We start from the raw sequence: 16,610 nt of genomic DNA on the forward strand, positions 1-16,610 counted from the left end.
AATGATACTGGCCTTCAGAATAGGGCACTTCAGAAGTTATATTTACTCAGTGATGACTTGTGTCATTGGCTCTTTAGGGGAATTGTGTTCCCCTAAAATTCATATGTTGAATTCCTAACCCCCAGAACCTCAGAATGTGACTGTATTTGGAGATTGTGCCCTTTAAAGAGGTGATTGAATTAAAATGAGCCCTTTAGTTGGGTCATAATACAATGAGACTAGAGTTCTTATAAGAAGAGGAAATTTGGGCACACAAAGAGACACCAGGGGTGCACGCAGAGAAAAGGCCATGTGAAGACACAGCAGGAAGGTGGCCATCTGCAAGCGAAGGAGAGAGGCCTACAGAGACACCAAACCTGCCGACACCTTGATCTTGGACTTCATGCCCCCAAAACTATGAGAAAATAAATTTCTGTTGTTTGAGCCACCCAGTCTGTGGTACTTTGTTATGGCAGCCCTGGCAAAGTAATAGTCTTAATACAAAAGACTAAGGGTGCTTTTGCTGAAATTGTCTCAGAAACAGCGTAAGCCCACGCACCCACATCAGCCTCATTACTTTACAGTCACAAACACCATTCAGCTTGATCACTAGCTTTTTTCATCGTATTGGGCTTTAAATGGCTTCTGACTCTTTAACAAAAAATTAAATCCTCTCTCAAAGGATAAAGTGCCTTCTCCTGAGAATATGCAAAAGAATACCATGCCAACTTTGAAGGCAATTCCAAAAGGAAATTGCTTTGAGCAATAGCAGCAGAGTAGAAAAAAGTGTTTTGTCTACTATGGTAACTTGCATGAAGAAGACAACACTCCTTAAGATAAATAGGCCCCATTATATTTGCTAAAGAATCTGTTGCTGTACTTTATATTGCTGCCTCCTCTATCAAAATGCAATGTATGTACATTTTGGAACTTGCCTCACACTATTTTTTTCCTCCAAGAGCTCAAGCTCTTCAAAGAGCTCTATGACCTGACTCTTAAACCAAAGCTGCAGAGCCTTCTGTTTCTTAATCCGCAGCTGGATTGCTTTGATACTTTGGTCAAAAGGATCAGCTCTCAATGGGGCTCAGTTCACAGGCAAGCTCCAGTACAGCCCTCTCACCCCTACCCTCAGCTGGATCAAGGAAAAGTGGGGGTCGTGAGGAAAAGACTGTGTGATGTGGAGAAGAGATCAAGTCCCAGGAAAGTAGGCTTTGGTGTCTTGAGGGAAAAGAACCGAGTTGGAATCAGGGACTGTATTAGTCAGTTTTTTGCATTGCTCTAAAAGAGTACCTAAGGCTGGGTAATTTAAAAAGAAAAGAGATTTATATTCACTCATGATTCTGCAGGCTGTACAGGAAGCGCGGCACCAGCATCTGCTTCTAGTGAGGCCTCAAGAAGCTTTTACTCATGGCAGAAAGTGAAGGTGGAGCAGGTGTGTCGTGGCGAAGAGGAAGCAAGAGAGCCACCAGGCTCTTTTAAACAACCAGCTCTTGTGTGAACTAATAGAACAAGAAGTCACTCATTACCATAGGGAGGTCACCAAGCCATTCATGAGGGATCCGCCCCTCTGACCCAAACACTTCCTACCAGGCCTTACCTCTAACACTGGGGACCACATTTTAAGATGAGCTTTGGAGGGAACAAATATCCAAACTATAACAGGGACCTTGAGTTATTATATGCAGTTAGCTTGCCAGATACTTGTCATTTGTCAGGCATTTTCCGAAAAGCTTTCAATTACATTATCTTGAAAGTTAATTTAGAAGAAGAGGTTGGACTAGGAATCATGGTCACTGTCACAATTACATCAATCTCTGACTTTAAGAAGGGTCTTTGCAAATATCCCACTGCAAAAATGTCAAAAATGACACCGGCTAGGAATCTCATTTATTTTCTAAAAATCAAACTCATATTTCTCACTGAGTGGAGCTCCTTGAGGATAGGGTCTGTGCCATCATCGTCTTTACACATTCAGCACTGTGCAGGGCAACAAGTAGGTATTCTAAATGTGGAATCAATGACCTACAGCCCTTCACTAGGTTTCCAGCTCCTGCGATTCCAATGTCTACCGTCCTCTGTTGTGTTTCACATTTCTGTCCAGTTCCCACTTGATTTTCCCTCATTTGTACTTCTCAGGTTGAAGCCCAGATTTATTGTAAAACTGTGCCCATGACCAGAATAGGTTTTATCTTTACCACATCTCTGAATTTGAATTTGTAAGGGGGTCTGGAGGCTACAAAAAGTAACTGGATACCATGTAAGCCTAGGCTTCAGTCTATTGGAAATGAACTTGAACTTGGACTTGGACTGAAGCTTTCTGCCTTCCCCTTGTCAACCATCTCTCAGGCAGGTAAAGAATGGCATCATAGCCAAAGGAACCAGCCATCAAAGCTCCCTTAATTTTTGATGTCACCTGACTTTAAAGTGACATCACCTTAAGACTTCAGACTTCAAATGGTTAATATAATTAGGCTAATGCAAGATAACTTTGAACTAAGAAAAAGAAAACCTAGCATATAATGACAATTCCTTTCATCAAAAAGAGACAAAAAAAAACCAATACCTGTTAAAAGGGCTGCCTTTGTTTCCCACTTTCCTGGAGCTCCATGGCTGGTGCAAAATTGAAACAACTCTTTTCACTGTTCCTCCTAAAACATTCCTTGTATGAGACTATTTTATGTGGGCAGAGACCAACAATGGTGCCCCAACACCGTAAAAGAAGTTTGAATTCCTTTTCCTTAAGAAAATATTTCTCCAGTGAGCCCTCACTATTCTAGCTGACCAGCTGGCAGGCTGGCAGGTGGGGACACTCTCTTTGCGGACCCCAAAGCCCTTGGCAACTTCTCAACTGTGCCTGAACTTGAAAATCATGCCTATGGAGAATGAGCTTTCTTTTTTTGAGAATGGAGGAATGCAACACGCACAATTTACCTTTTTTCTCGGAAGCTATTTTATACCTCATTAATGCCAGGAGAAAGGGCTTGTAAGCGTCCTGACATGTAAATGTCTAATTAGGAAACTTTCAAAGCTGACACTATGTAAAACACTCACATTTTATTTAAAAGAGAAGGAAATGAAAAATAATTTATCATCACACTGCTAAAGAATTCCTCCAATAGAAATAGGAACGCTTTTGCACTGTTGGTGGGAGTGTAAATTAGTTCAACCATTGTGGAAGACAGTGTGGCAATTCCTCAAGGATCTAGAACCAGAAATACCATTTGACCCAGCAATCCCATTACTAGGTATAGACTCAAAGGATTATAAGTCATTCTACTGTAAAGACACGTGCACATGTTATGTTTATCGCAGCACTGTTCACAATAGCAAAGACTTGGAACCAACCCAAATGCCCATCAATGATAGACTGGATAAAGAAAATGTGGCACATATACACCATGGAATACTATGCAGCCATAAAAAAGGATGAATTCACGTCCTTTGCAGGGACATGGAAAAAGCTGGAAACCATCATTCTCAGCAAACTAACACAGGAACAGAAAACCAAACACCACATATTCTCACTCATAAGTGGGAGTTGAACGATGAGAACACATGGACACAGGGAGGGGAACATCACACACCAGGGCCTGTCACTGGGTGGGGGCGTAGGGGAGGGAGAGCATTAGGAGAAATACCTAATGTAGATGACGGGTTGATGGGTGCAGCAAACCACCATGGCACGCATATACCTATGTAACAAACCTGGATGTTCTGCACATGTACCTCAGAACTTAAAGTATAATAAAATAAATAAGTAAATAAATTTTTTTCTTTAAAAAAAACTAAAGAAGTCCTCCAGTAGGCTGGGCGCGGTGGCTCAGCTTGTAATCCCAGCACTTTGGGAGGCCGAGGCGGGCCGATCATGAGGTCAGGAGATCGAGACCACGGTGAGACCACGGGGAAACCCCGTCTCTACTAAAAATACAAAAAAATTAGCTGGGCGTGGTGGCAGGCGCCTGTAGTCCCAGCTACTCGGAGAGGCTGAGGCAGGAGAATAGCGTGAACCTGGGAGGCGGAGCTTGCAGTGAGCCGAGATTGCGCCACTGCACTCCAGCCTGGGTGACAGAGCGAGACTCTGTCTCAAAAAAAAAAAGTCCTCCAGTAAAATGAGCTTCTTATTTGTATATTCCACTTAAGCTCAGCTCAGCCTGCTGCTGTCATCCATTAAGTCCAATGTTCACATTCTCCTTTCTTCCTCCTGCAGGCATTTCGTCACACTCTTATTGTCTTAGCTTGGTTTTCCCTGAAGGAAGAGCCTAATGTCAGTGCGTTTGTGCAGATAGATAATTTTGGAGGTGGCCCTAGGGCAGAAGAGAGAGAGAGAGCAGGGAGGGTGAGATGGCAAGGCAGGGAAATGCACTACTACAGGAAATAAGGGCTTGATTCTGCCGGGACCACCTGAGAAGCCCATTTAATGCCTTCTTGAACCGTTCTCTTGAAAGCTAGGAAGCAGGTCCATGGATTCATCAGTTCCTTTCCCATGGGTCAAAGGTTATTCCCAGGAATATTAACTTCCCGATCTACGCATATGCTTGGGCAAAGCCAACCCTCCTAGTGTCTGTGGCGACCCAGTATAGAAAACAAAAATATATGATGTAAATTAGTTATCCATTGCTACAGAAAAAAATCATCCCAAAATTTAGTGGCTTAAAATCACAATGATTCCTCCACAGTTTCTGTGAGCCTGGATGTCGGAGCAGCTGAGAAACTCTGGCTCAGGGTCCCTCATGATGTTGCAGTCAGGACATCAACCCAAGATTCCATCACCTGAGGGCCTGACTGCGGCTGGGGGATCTGCTTCTAAGAAAACCCACACACATGGCAGCTTCCTCGCTGGCTGTTGGCAGTAGGCCTTATACAAAGGCCTCTCCATAGGGCTGTTTGAGTGTCCTTACTGTGTGGCAGCTAGCTTCTCAAAGAATCAATGATTCAAGAGAGAGCAAGGCAGAAGCCACATGTCTTTTGACCTCACCAAAAGTATTTATGCTATTGGTCATATAGACCAACCCCAACAAACTGTGGGAAGGGTCTACACAAGAATGGGAATGCCAGGGAGTGGAGACAATTGGGGCCATAATGTAGGCTGGCTACCACATAGGTTATGTGTGCAAGGGTCATAGTCAGCACAAAATGTACCAAAACCTGCACAGAACTGTCAACCTTAGGCCAGGCACGGTGGCTCACGCTTGTAATCCCAGCACTTTGGGAAGCCGAGGCGGGCAGGCCACGAGGTCAGGAGATCGAGACCATGGTGAAACCCTGTCTCTACTAAAAATACAAAAAATTAGCCGGGCGTGGTGGCAGGCGCCTGTAGTCCCAGCTACTCGGAGAGGCTGAGGCAGGAGAATGGCATGAACCTGGGAGGCGGAGCTTGCAGTGAGCCGAGATTGCGCCACTGCACTCCAGCCTGGGCGACAGAGCAAGACTCCGTCTCAAAAAAAAAAAGAACTGTCAACCCTGACATGGCTGAAATAATATATGAGTCCACAAAGATGTGAGTCATGCTGTACACAGTGGCTCACACCGGTAATCCCAGCACTTTAGGAGGCCAAGGTGGGCAGATAGCTTGAGCTCACAAGTTCAAGACCAGACTGGGTAACATGGCAAAACTCAGTCTCTACAAAATTACAAAACTTGGCTGGTCATGGTGGTGTGCACCTATAGTCCCAGCTACTTGGGAGACTGAGGTAGGAGGATAGGTTGAGCCTGGGAGGTGGAGGTTGCAGTGAGCCGGGACCACACCACTGCACTCCAGCCCAGGTAACAGAGCCAGATCTAGTTCCAAAAAATAAAAAAAAAAGTTTAAAGGATGTGAGTCATGGTATTCCAGATGCCTGTTCCAGCTATGCCTCCTTCATGCTTTCCACCAGTCTGACCCAACCATTTCCTTGGTTCCTCAAGTTGAACTCAGGATATGCAATTAAATGAAGATCTCAGAAAATACTGAGGTGCACAGCTGATCTAGAATTCTAAAATTACAAGTACAATAAATGATCCGAAAATGGCCTACATCTTGGATTGATTAAATCATTTAGGAAGTTTATTTCTTGGTTTTCTTTTACTCCAAAGCTACAACAGGCAGGCTGCAGAAGCCAACACATGACCGTCTGCCTTTCAACAGGGGAAGAGAACAGGTCAGATGCTGCAGCTTGATGGAACATTACCCTAAAGCAAACAAACCATGTAAAACATTGTCAACATGAAAAATATAGAGAAATGAATCTCTAAGTATAAAGGTCTTATTTGGGAATAATAGACAAGAAGTAAGATTGCTGTCTGGGACATACATACATGCAGATCATGGTGGCCTCTGAAATGTCCAGAAAAGAAAGGAAACGATTAGGGCCCACTGGGGAAAGAGGAGGTTTACACAAGTTGTTTTGAAAGAAAGCTTATTGGTACTAGCAGTGTCTTACAAGCGCTGGTGAGTTCTGACTGGTCAATGTCAGTAGTTGCTAGGTAGGACTTGTAACCTTGGAGTTATGGTTACGCGCTTGTAGGTTTTTTTGTTTGTTTGTTTTGGGTTTTTTTGAGACAGAGTTTCACTCTGTTGCCCAGGCTGGAGTGCAGTGGCACAATCTCGGCTCACTGCAACCTCTGTCTCCCGGGTTCAAGTGATCCTTCTGCGTCAGCCTCCCAAGTAGCTGGGATTATAGGTGCATACCACCATGCCCAGCTAATTTTTTTTTGTATTTTTAGTAGAGATGGGGTTTCGCCATGTTGGCCAGGCTGGTCTCGAACTCCTGACTTCAGGTGATCCACCCACCCTGGCCTCCCAAAGTGCTGGGATTACAGGTGTGAGCCACCCTTACAGTTTTTGATTGGGCTTGTGAGACAGTTTTTAAAACAGGCAAATGTTCTTATATAAGTGGCTATCTCTCCTTGTGCTGCTAGCTGCAGTTTGAAAAAATTTCTTGTGTTAGTTCCTTTTGTCAGACAAATCATATGTGAGAGCCCTCCCTTCATGGCCTTCTCTGACCCCAATGGCCAGAGTTTGACACAAGTGACTCTATTTTGAATCACACAACTTCCAGGACATGAACATTAATTGAACACATTCATCACAAGGACAAGATTCATTTTGATTTAAGTCCAGTTAACAATGCAACTGACTCCTCCAGACTTTCAGAGCCTTGGAGGATGATGAACACATGCTCCAAAGTCATGACTGCAGCATGGCTCCTCCGGCTCCAGTCACTGTCCCCAACTTTCCAGGCAAGGGCAGGACACAAAACATAGGAGTAATATGTATATCAGAACAGAAAACCCTAGAACTTGCCAGCCAACAGACTTCACATATATTTTATTGGCCAGAACAGTGTCACATGGTCATTCCGGGTTGTCAGAGAAGATGGGGAGGTTGTTAAAATTTGTTATTAAAATTAAAAAAAAATAGAGACAGGTCAGGCATGGTGGCTCACGCCTGTAATCCCAGCACTTTGGGAGGCCGAGGCGGGTGGATTACTTGAGGCCAGGAGTTCGAGACTACCCTGTCCAACATGGCAAAAGCCTGTTTCTACTAAAAACTACAAAAATTAGCTGGGCGAGATGGTGCATGCCTGTAATCCCAGCTACTTGGGAGGCTGAGACACAGGAATCACTTGAACCCAGGAGGCAGAGGTTGCAGTGAGCCAGGATTCCACCACTGTACTCCAGCCTAGACAACAGAGCAAGACTGTCTCAAAAATAGATAAGTAAATAAATAAATAATAAATAAATTTTAGAGACAGGGTTTCGTTCTTTTGACCATGCTGGAGTGCAGTTTTAGAGACAGGGTTTTGTTCTGTTGCCCACGCTGGAATGCAGTGGTGGCATCACAGCTCACTGCAACCTCAAATGCCTGGGCTCAAATGATCCTCTGGCCTTGGCCTCCAAAAGCTCTGGGATTACAGGCATGAGCCACTGTGGGGAGTTTTTTTAAAAGCTGATTATCAAAATTGGGTTCTGTAAATAAGAGAAAAGGGGAAGTTGGATATTGGATGGGCAATTAGCTGTTTTTGCAACCCAGGGTTTTTTTAGCCTACTCTATGGGTGGAAATGCTTTTTGCTACACTCACCCAAAAGGCCCAGATAGTCAAAAGGGATCTTGAACCACTAAACAACCAGCCGCTGGTTAGTTCTGTACTTGTGTGAAAAAAAGAAACCCCTCTGTGGCATGACCCATTGCTGCTGGGTTTTCTGTTACATGCAGCTGAACTCAGTGCCCGATTGATACAACTCACATAAATATTTTTATTTATTTTTACTTTTTCTTGAGATGGTGTCTCGCTGTGTCACCCAGGCTGAAGTGCAGTGGTGCAATCTTGGCTCCCTGCAACCTCCGCTTCCCGGGTTCAAGTGATTCTCCTGCCTCAGCCTCCTGAGTAGCTGGGATTACAGGCATGCACCACCACGTCCGGCTAATTTTTTTATTTTTAGTAGAGACGGGGTTTCACCATTTTGGCCAGGCTGGTCTCAAACTCCTGACCTCAGGTGATCCATCCACTTTGGCCTCCCAAAGTACTGGGATTACAGGTGTGAGCCACCATGCCCAGACAGAAATATTTTTAGATCATCTCTAACCAAGTGACAATTTTGTTGCATTAATTGTTAAGTTTAAAATTTGTTCATTATCTTCAAAGATGTGGTTTCAAATTTGTCAAATTTATAAACAGCATCATTATTGATCTTCTGAAAAAATAATAGCCACATGATAATCCTGAAGCTTCTGCACATTGGTGTTCTGTTTGCTTATTGTTTTTTCCAGTCCCTTTAACTGGACCCGCTCTCACACACCTTTGGGTCTTCATGTCTGACAGGCCCTCTGTCCAGATGCTACCTGCCCTCCCTACCCCATCCCCAGTTTGCCAAACACCTCCTTGCAAAGGCTTTCCCTGAATCTTCCAATCTAAACCAAGTAACTCAGTTATGTTCTCATGCAGACAGAACAATTTCTTTCTGAAACTTACTGCATTTTATACATACCTATTTCTTTTTGAGGGTGTGTGTATAATATGTTTTCCCACTGAACTGTTAAGTTCTATGAGGTCAGGGGCTGTGTTAGTTGTGTTCACGCCTGTCCTGGTCCTGAGAGGAGAAAAGTGCCAGCTGGAATGTTATGTCCACATTGACTTTCAAGAAGCCCCTGGAAAGTTCAAGTGGGATGCTCTTGTTCGAGGGATTGATAGAATCTAGACATGATCAGAGATGATGTCCATAGTGGATTCTGCTCATCGAAATGTTTAAGTTTTTCTATTTGTTTCTTATTTTTTATTTTTTCTCCTTGTAAGCCTCTGGGGAGCAAGGAATGTGTCCAGGGATGGCAGGCTCCACAAAGCAGTCTGGGCAAACTTCTAGGCTGTCCAGCCAATCAATAAGAGTTTCCAGGGGTGACAGGCCAAGTTGTAATCCCTCTTAGTCACCCTAAACAGAGCAAAAATACTGATTGACCACAGTTAAAGGTGAGAATCTCTTAATGCTTGCTTATATAATATTTCTTAAGGCTTGTAGTTTGCAGAAGTAAATACAGATTGGAAAATATCTGTTTATACCCTTGTGGCAAAGCAGGCATCTGGAGAGCGTTTAACTGTGGTAATACTTTGCTCCCAAGTAAATGTTCCATTTGTGACAATATAACACCAGGTTATTTGGCATTTCAGAAAGGCACCATTCTCCTTCTGGGTTCTATACAAGACTGAAGGCAAGATTTCAAGACAGGCTATTCTGAGAATATTAAAACGTGCACCAACTCAAATGAGAAGACCAGGAAAAACTGGAAAGAAGTTCAAGTTATAAGAAAATTTGAAAATATAATGCCTGCTTAGAAAATTACTGTTTGCTGTCTATTCTACTTCTTTTCTTTAAAGACTACTATGATGGAAATCCCCATTAATGACTCCTGCCTATGAGGAAGTCTTGTTTATCCACACTGCCTGGGGTTTGAAGGACGTGGAGGCAGGAAGTGGGAAACGAGAGATGGGGAGATAGAGGTCAACTGGAAGCTGCACTTCCAGGTATAGGCTACACACTGTGAGGCTATAATAGCTGCTCAGCTGGAGATGGGGGTTCTGGAATATTTGGGTGCTTATATATCCAGATTACCTGAGTCCCAAAAGAGCCAGATAGAAGGAATTCTAGTGAATAAATAAAACTCTGACCCAGCATTTATTTAATTCAAAGTAGTAATTTTACAAGCTGCTTCATTCTTTATTGAAATTAGGACATAAATTCAAAATAAATTAAGATTTTAAGTCACTAAATAAAATTAAAAGTAGACTACGTGAGGGGGGGATAAAAATTATCTTACTAATCACTTACTCATTATTTGAGAGGTATCCACTCTAACAGGGAAAAATATTATTTATCTATTTTTTCCTAGTTTTTATACACCAAAACATCCTAAAAGTACTGTGAGAAAATAACATTTTTAAAAATGGATAATACTTTTCAGTGCCTTTTAGAAAATAATTTTTGAAAGGTTACTGATAAATTATTCACCAGAGGTAATCCATCGTAAAGAATTAACCAGAAAATATCAGAGACATAGAGTTAATAAACCAAAGGTAGAGAATTGGATGCTTTTGTACTTTCTATATCACTATAATAAGGGAAATAGGTTTCAATCCAGAGAGGAGATACTGCCTTTGCCAGAAACAGAAATATTTTTGAACACTATTCCTACTGGAAAAAAAAATTAAAAATGTGATGGGGCCAGAATACCCACCCAGAAGTTATGATCTTATACTTAAAGCCACTTTCAAGTCCACAAGAACAAGGTGTGCTGTGGCCTACCCAATCTACCTCCTGGGGAGTCAGGCTCATAAAGCTGAAGTTGAGGTCAGAAAAATGAGTAGGATGCAGCATACACCTTTTATCAGCGCCATTAAACGGTCCATGAGCTCTCAAAAATGCTTCTATTGTTGTTGCTGTTTCAACTATGACTTGGAATTAACACAGCACAGAACAATCCTGCCTCTCTGTTCTGAAGTCCTACTAGGTAAGTAAACGAGTAACTTCCTACAACTTCCCCACAAAAGTATGTATAAGAAGCCTGCCCCTGGCTGGGCACGGTGGCTCACACCTGTAATCTCAGCAATTTGGGAGGCCGAGGTGGGCGGATCACAAGGTCAGGAGATTGAGACCATCCTGGCCAACATGGTGAAACCCCATCTCTACTATAAATACAAACAATACAAAAATTAGCCAGGCGTGGTGGCGTGTGCCTGTAGTTCCAGCTACTCGGGAGGCTGAGGCAGGAGAATCCCTTGAACCCAGGAGGCGGAGGTTGCAGCGAGCTGAGATCACACCACTGCACTCTAGCTTGGGCGACAGAGCGAGACTCTGTCTCAAAAAAAAAAAAAAAAAAAAAACGAAGCCTGCCCTATGGTAGAACTTTGAGTCTAGCTGAGCTTCTTGCATTGCTTCTGTTTTCTTCTTTAGGTAAACAGTAGAACTATTTTGCCAGTCATATTACAGTTTAATCTGTGGCACTTGGGCTAGAAGAAACACAGATGGAACTAATGAAGGTTTTACTGTGTGGACAGTGTGATACTCACTGTGTTTGAGTGACATTGTTTTGTATATATACACACAGAAAAGTTTAACAAGCCATCATTTGCTATGACAGTGGGGCATACGAGTGGTTCTCAAACCAAGGAGCAGAGATTATCTTTTTGTGAGGACAAATTTGATTAAGAGGCATTCCTTGTGTGCTTTTTGTGGTATTGAACAGACAGCCAAATGCTTAGCTTCAATGTAACCATCCTTCCAGCACCCTTGAGAAAAAAGCTGCCTGTCAACACTTGGGTAAACAATATCTAGAAGTGATGGAAGGAAAAATACTCAGGGGCAGGAAAGCAATGAGCATTGCAAGTCTGTAAGACTTGCATACAATTCATGAAAGAACCAGAATGCTCAAAAAGAATAGAATTCTGGGCCCTCCGCCTTCAGTTTCCTCAAACTTTCCACAGCCTTTAGACTCAAGGGATTCTTCCTTGGTTGCAGTGAATACAGTGAACACTTCAAGGTTTGTGCCAACAGGGAAGTAAGAGAGCCCAGTTAACATAAAATAGAGACATCCTTTAAAGTCATACACAGTTACTTCCCCTGTCCCTGCCCCATAGGCCAGCAAAATGCTAGACATGGAGACATGGGCCCAGCAACCAGCTCTTTTCTAGAAAATTACCAGGAGAGATGAACCAGACTCAGATGAATACTTGAAATCTTGACATGCAAAATCTGTTCATGTAGCATGATCTTTTTATTTCTGTTAAGTCTCTAAAACAAAATGTGGTGAAACATTTAGGCAGAAAGCTTGTGGGGTTGTGGGGTGGCAGAGATGAGGGGGTGAGGTGAAGGGGACTGTGGAAGAGGAGGAGTGAAAGGGAAGGAAATCCAGGAGATTATTTGTACCAATCTCATTGCTAAAAATGTCTGCTTCCTTCCTTGGGGATCAGAGTTTGCAGAACATTTTCTCTTTCTCTGTTGACAGATCTTGTAAAATGATAGCCACTGAATCAACTAAATACATTCAACAAATATTGATGAGTATTCTCTCTGTTTTTGACACGGTGCTGGCACAAAAGAAGATACAAAATTGACTAAAACTCAATTCCCCATTGTTGACACTTCTACAGTTTATTAAGAACGTATACATTAACTCCCTAGGGGATTAATCTACAAAGTACGTGAATTGATTTCAAAGCAGAAGTAACTGATTAATTCATATCCATTTACCCACTTATTTACTTATATACTTAAGGTCTAGGAGATTGTATCAGGACAGTCTTTAAAGTTACTTTAAAAAGTATCAATTTTCTTATTAGTTTTATCTTCTTTTCTAAAACCTTTAATTTTAAATGACAGAATGAAATAAAATTAACAACCTTTGACATGAGACACAGCTGTGGTTCTGAAAATAAGGGACAAAGGCTGTGAAATAGAAAACAGATATCCCAAAACTCATGCATTGTTCTTCAGTTCTACAAAATTGGCCTCAAAGCCTCTTCCAGACTACTGTAAAACAAGCTTATAAATTAGAAGCGGAAAAGCACACTGATACCAATAAAGGTCACAATTTGGAGAACAGAGATGGAAAAATATACAATGCAAACAAAAGAAATAAAGAAGGATAGTTATTGATTGTCATTTTGTACACAGGCATAAAGCTCCCACAATTAGATCAAGAGCAACTTGTTAGACAAGCAGGAAATTACTAGAAGTAGGTACATTAGCATAAGTAAAAACTATCAGCTGACAGCAAGGGAAGTTGTAGGTAACCAGTTAAAAAATTCAAAGAGCACAAATGGTCTGGAACCACTTGGTAGGAGCTAGCAGCTCTACCCACCTTAATAATCCCTGGGAAATCACATCATTAGAAAATTGTTTTTCATAATGGTGGCCCTGAGTCATCAAGGAAAACTTTAAATCCTGTCAGTATTCTCTGTTTTAAAAAGCAGGAAATGTTTTGGGGCCAGGAGACTATGTAATGCATTTTAGGGTTTTACAGGCAACATTTGGTTGTGTAGACTATTCCCTAGGAACTGAAATCTCCCTGATTAATCAGGGGTTTACAGTGCCTTTGACCAAGAAAATGCTCCTTGAAAAACTTTCTCTAATAACTATCAACCAAGTTTCATTAGAGAAAATAGTAGGTTATCTTTTCCATATATTCCTACAATTATTTTAAAACACTGAATCTGGCCTACTCTAGGGAAAGCATTTTGTGTAGAATTTATGTAGATAGATGATAGGGAGGAAGGTGACAGCAGTAGAAATAGCATGAAGGTATGTGGCGATTTGACACATTCACTAATGCTAAGTATAAACTGACTGCACAGAGAGTCTGTGGTGGAAGGTACAGAGAGAGGCAGGACCCTATGAGTGAGTCATGGCGTTGGTAGAGTATAAGAAAATGACCCTATGTCTCTGTCTTTCTTTAATAGATGTGAAGACTGTAGTGTTTTGTTCCAACAGGCGTGTCCTGTTCAGGCCCCAGGAAAGAGCTACACTGCTGTGAAGAGTCCCTATCTTTCATATGGAGGAAAACGGCACTGGAATAAAAAATAAACCTGACAAACAGGCCCTTACAGACGTGGGTGAGAGAACGCCTTGCTTTCTCTGGGCCTCACTTTCCTGGGCCTTGACTTGGAGCTGTCTGGATATGCTGAGGGAGCACCCCGGTGAAAGCAGAAGCTGTTATCTGTCTTAGGGCAGGAGGGAAGGAACAAAGCCAAAACACATCCGGCGGTCTTGCAAGGATGAGCAAGCCTGATCTCATTGTCTAGAGTTCTTAGTGACAGGTGAATTCTATGTCCATTTCCCTTTAATAACCATGGAACTTTTGCAGAGTCTTCCTGCACCTTACAGCCTCTTCTCAAGTGGTCATCCAGTTCACACTGCAAACAGCTGTGGCTAACTTCCTGCCTCTGGAGGCAATCTTAGAGAATCATTTAGGAGATAGCCATGTTAACGTCAATTCACCTCATATCAGTAAGACTTTAATCTCTGGCTTACCAGAGGATCCAACTTTATAATCATTCTCTTTCTTGCTCTTTGTGGAATAACGTCTTTTCTAGTTTTTCTAGTTCTTGCATCCACACCTATCAAGTGACATGTACATTAGATTACATGGAGGCTGATAATATTATGCCCTTAGTAGATTTTCCAGGACTTTTTCTGGTCCATTAGTCCTTTCAGATTTTGTTAATACCCATACCAGTGGCTGAGTGGGAAAAAGAGAGGTGTTAACAAAGATTGAAATGATTAATGGATGAGATTTTTTTTTAGACAAAATTGTAGGGGATTACCTTAAATTGTCATCCATTTTGTGGCTCTATTTTAAAAATTTACTAGTATATTGGGTATTGCTAAATATATCTAAAAGACAGTTACGCAGCAACATAGCTCAGACATAGCATTATTTCCCGCCAATAAAGATGGTAGCATTTACCCACAATCCTTGTCTCAGCTCCCTGCCTGAGTGGAATTCCCACTCCTTTTGGTATGGTTTTGAAAGCTGGGACATCATCTTTATCTACTGGCTTCTGTGGTATTTACTGCATCTAAAATGAAAGATTCTGCATTTAAGTGTTGCCTGGAAAAAACACAATATCTTGCTTTCTTTTATTCATTCGTTTGAAGTAATTATTGCTATCACAGTCTCATGTGCATTTTTCCCAAACCATAATGATTTGAGACTTATAGAGTATGGTAAAACAGTTGGATTGTTTTTTCAGAGAGGCAATTTTGTGAAGAAAATGCTAGTAATCTGAGCCACTTTTTGGTTTCTAAAGATTTCATCTGTTCACAGGACAATTTCAGGGTTCATACAATTTCTTACCTGGAAGCTGAGAACCTATGTTCAAAATCCTGTTTTCTATCTTCCACATGTAGAATGCAGGTATAAGAACTTAGAATGAGACACAATCTTTTGTAGAATTTTCCTTTCCTTCCTCCTTTGGCTCAGAGCATCTCTGAGTTCTTTGTAATTAGTTTAAAAGAAACATGAAAAAAGTTACGGTCTTTTCAAATAAACTACATGTTTCCCTTAGGAATTTATACTAAAATGTGTATTTATTTTTAAAAACCAAATGATATGAATATAAGAAATGTAATACTGGGTCAGCCCAATGGTCTAACCAGCCTGTGGTTTCAAAGTTTCATAGTACTCCATTAATGTTGACCTCAGAAGTTTTGGGATGTATTTCAAACTCCCTGGTTTCCTTTAATACTCAAATCTGAATTTACCATTCAGAGATTCATCTAAACCTTTCCTGGACTTATTTATATCTCTAACTTATATCAACTATAGAAATGCTGAGTACCATAATGGCGAGGTTACTATATCCTATCTATTATGAAACCATAGAAAGGATATTACTACAGGGGGATGAAGAATTGGGATGGCTAATTCAATCTGTTACAATTATTTTCTTTTTCTTGAGACAGGGTCTCGCTCTGTTGCCCAGTCTGGAGTGCAGTGGTATGATCACGGCTCACTTCAACCTCAACATCCTGGGCAAAAGGAATACTCCTGCCTCAGCCTCCTGAGAAGCTGGAAGCATATGCATGTGCTATCATGCTGGGCTAATTTTTTTTTTTTTTTTTTCACTTTTTGTAGAGATAGGCTTTATGTTGCCCAGGCCGGTCTTGAACTCCTGAGCTCAAGCAATGCTTCCATCTCAGCCTCCCAAAGTGCTGGGATTACAGGCATGAGTCACTATGCCTGGCTTACAATTATTCTCTTGGTTACAACTATTCATATCCTTCCCACATGCAAAACTCCCCCATCCCCATCTTGTGACATCTCTCCCCGACCCCAAGGCCTCATCCAATCATGGCATCTGCCAAAAACCTATGATCTTGTGATCTATAAATCCAAATGCTGCTACTTAGATCCAAAGACCTATAAGCTGAATAGAAATTATCTACCTCCTACATACCTATGGTAGGCAGCTTCTAAGATGGTCCCAATGGTTCCTGCCCACTGGTATTTGTGGCCTTGTGTTATCTTCTTCCTATGAGTAACTTGCTTCTAGAATGTGGCAGCATTGAGGGGATGTCACTTCTGTGAATAGGTTACATAAGAGTAACTTCCATCTTGCTAGCAGACTCTGTCTCTTTTGCTGGCTCTGATAAAGCAAGGTACC

Source organism: Hylobates moloch, unplaced genomic scaffold (assembly GCF_009828535.3).
Source record: "Hylobates moloch isolate HMO894 unplaced genomic scaffold, HMol_V3 SCAFFOLD_9, whole genome shotgun sequence".
NCBI classification, from domain to species: domain Eukaryota; kingdom Metazoa; phylum Chordata; class Mammalia; order Primates; family Hylobatidae; genus Hylobates; species Hylobates moloch.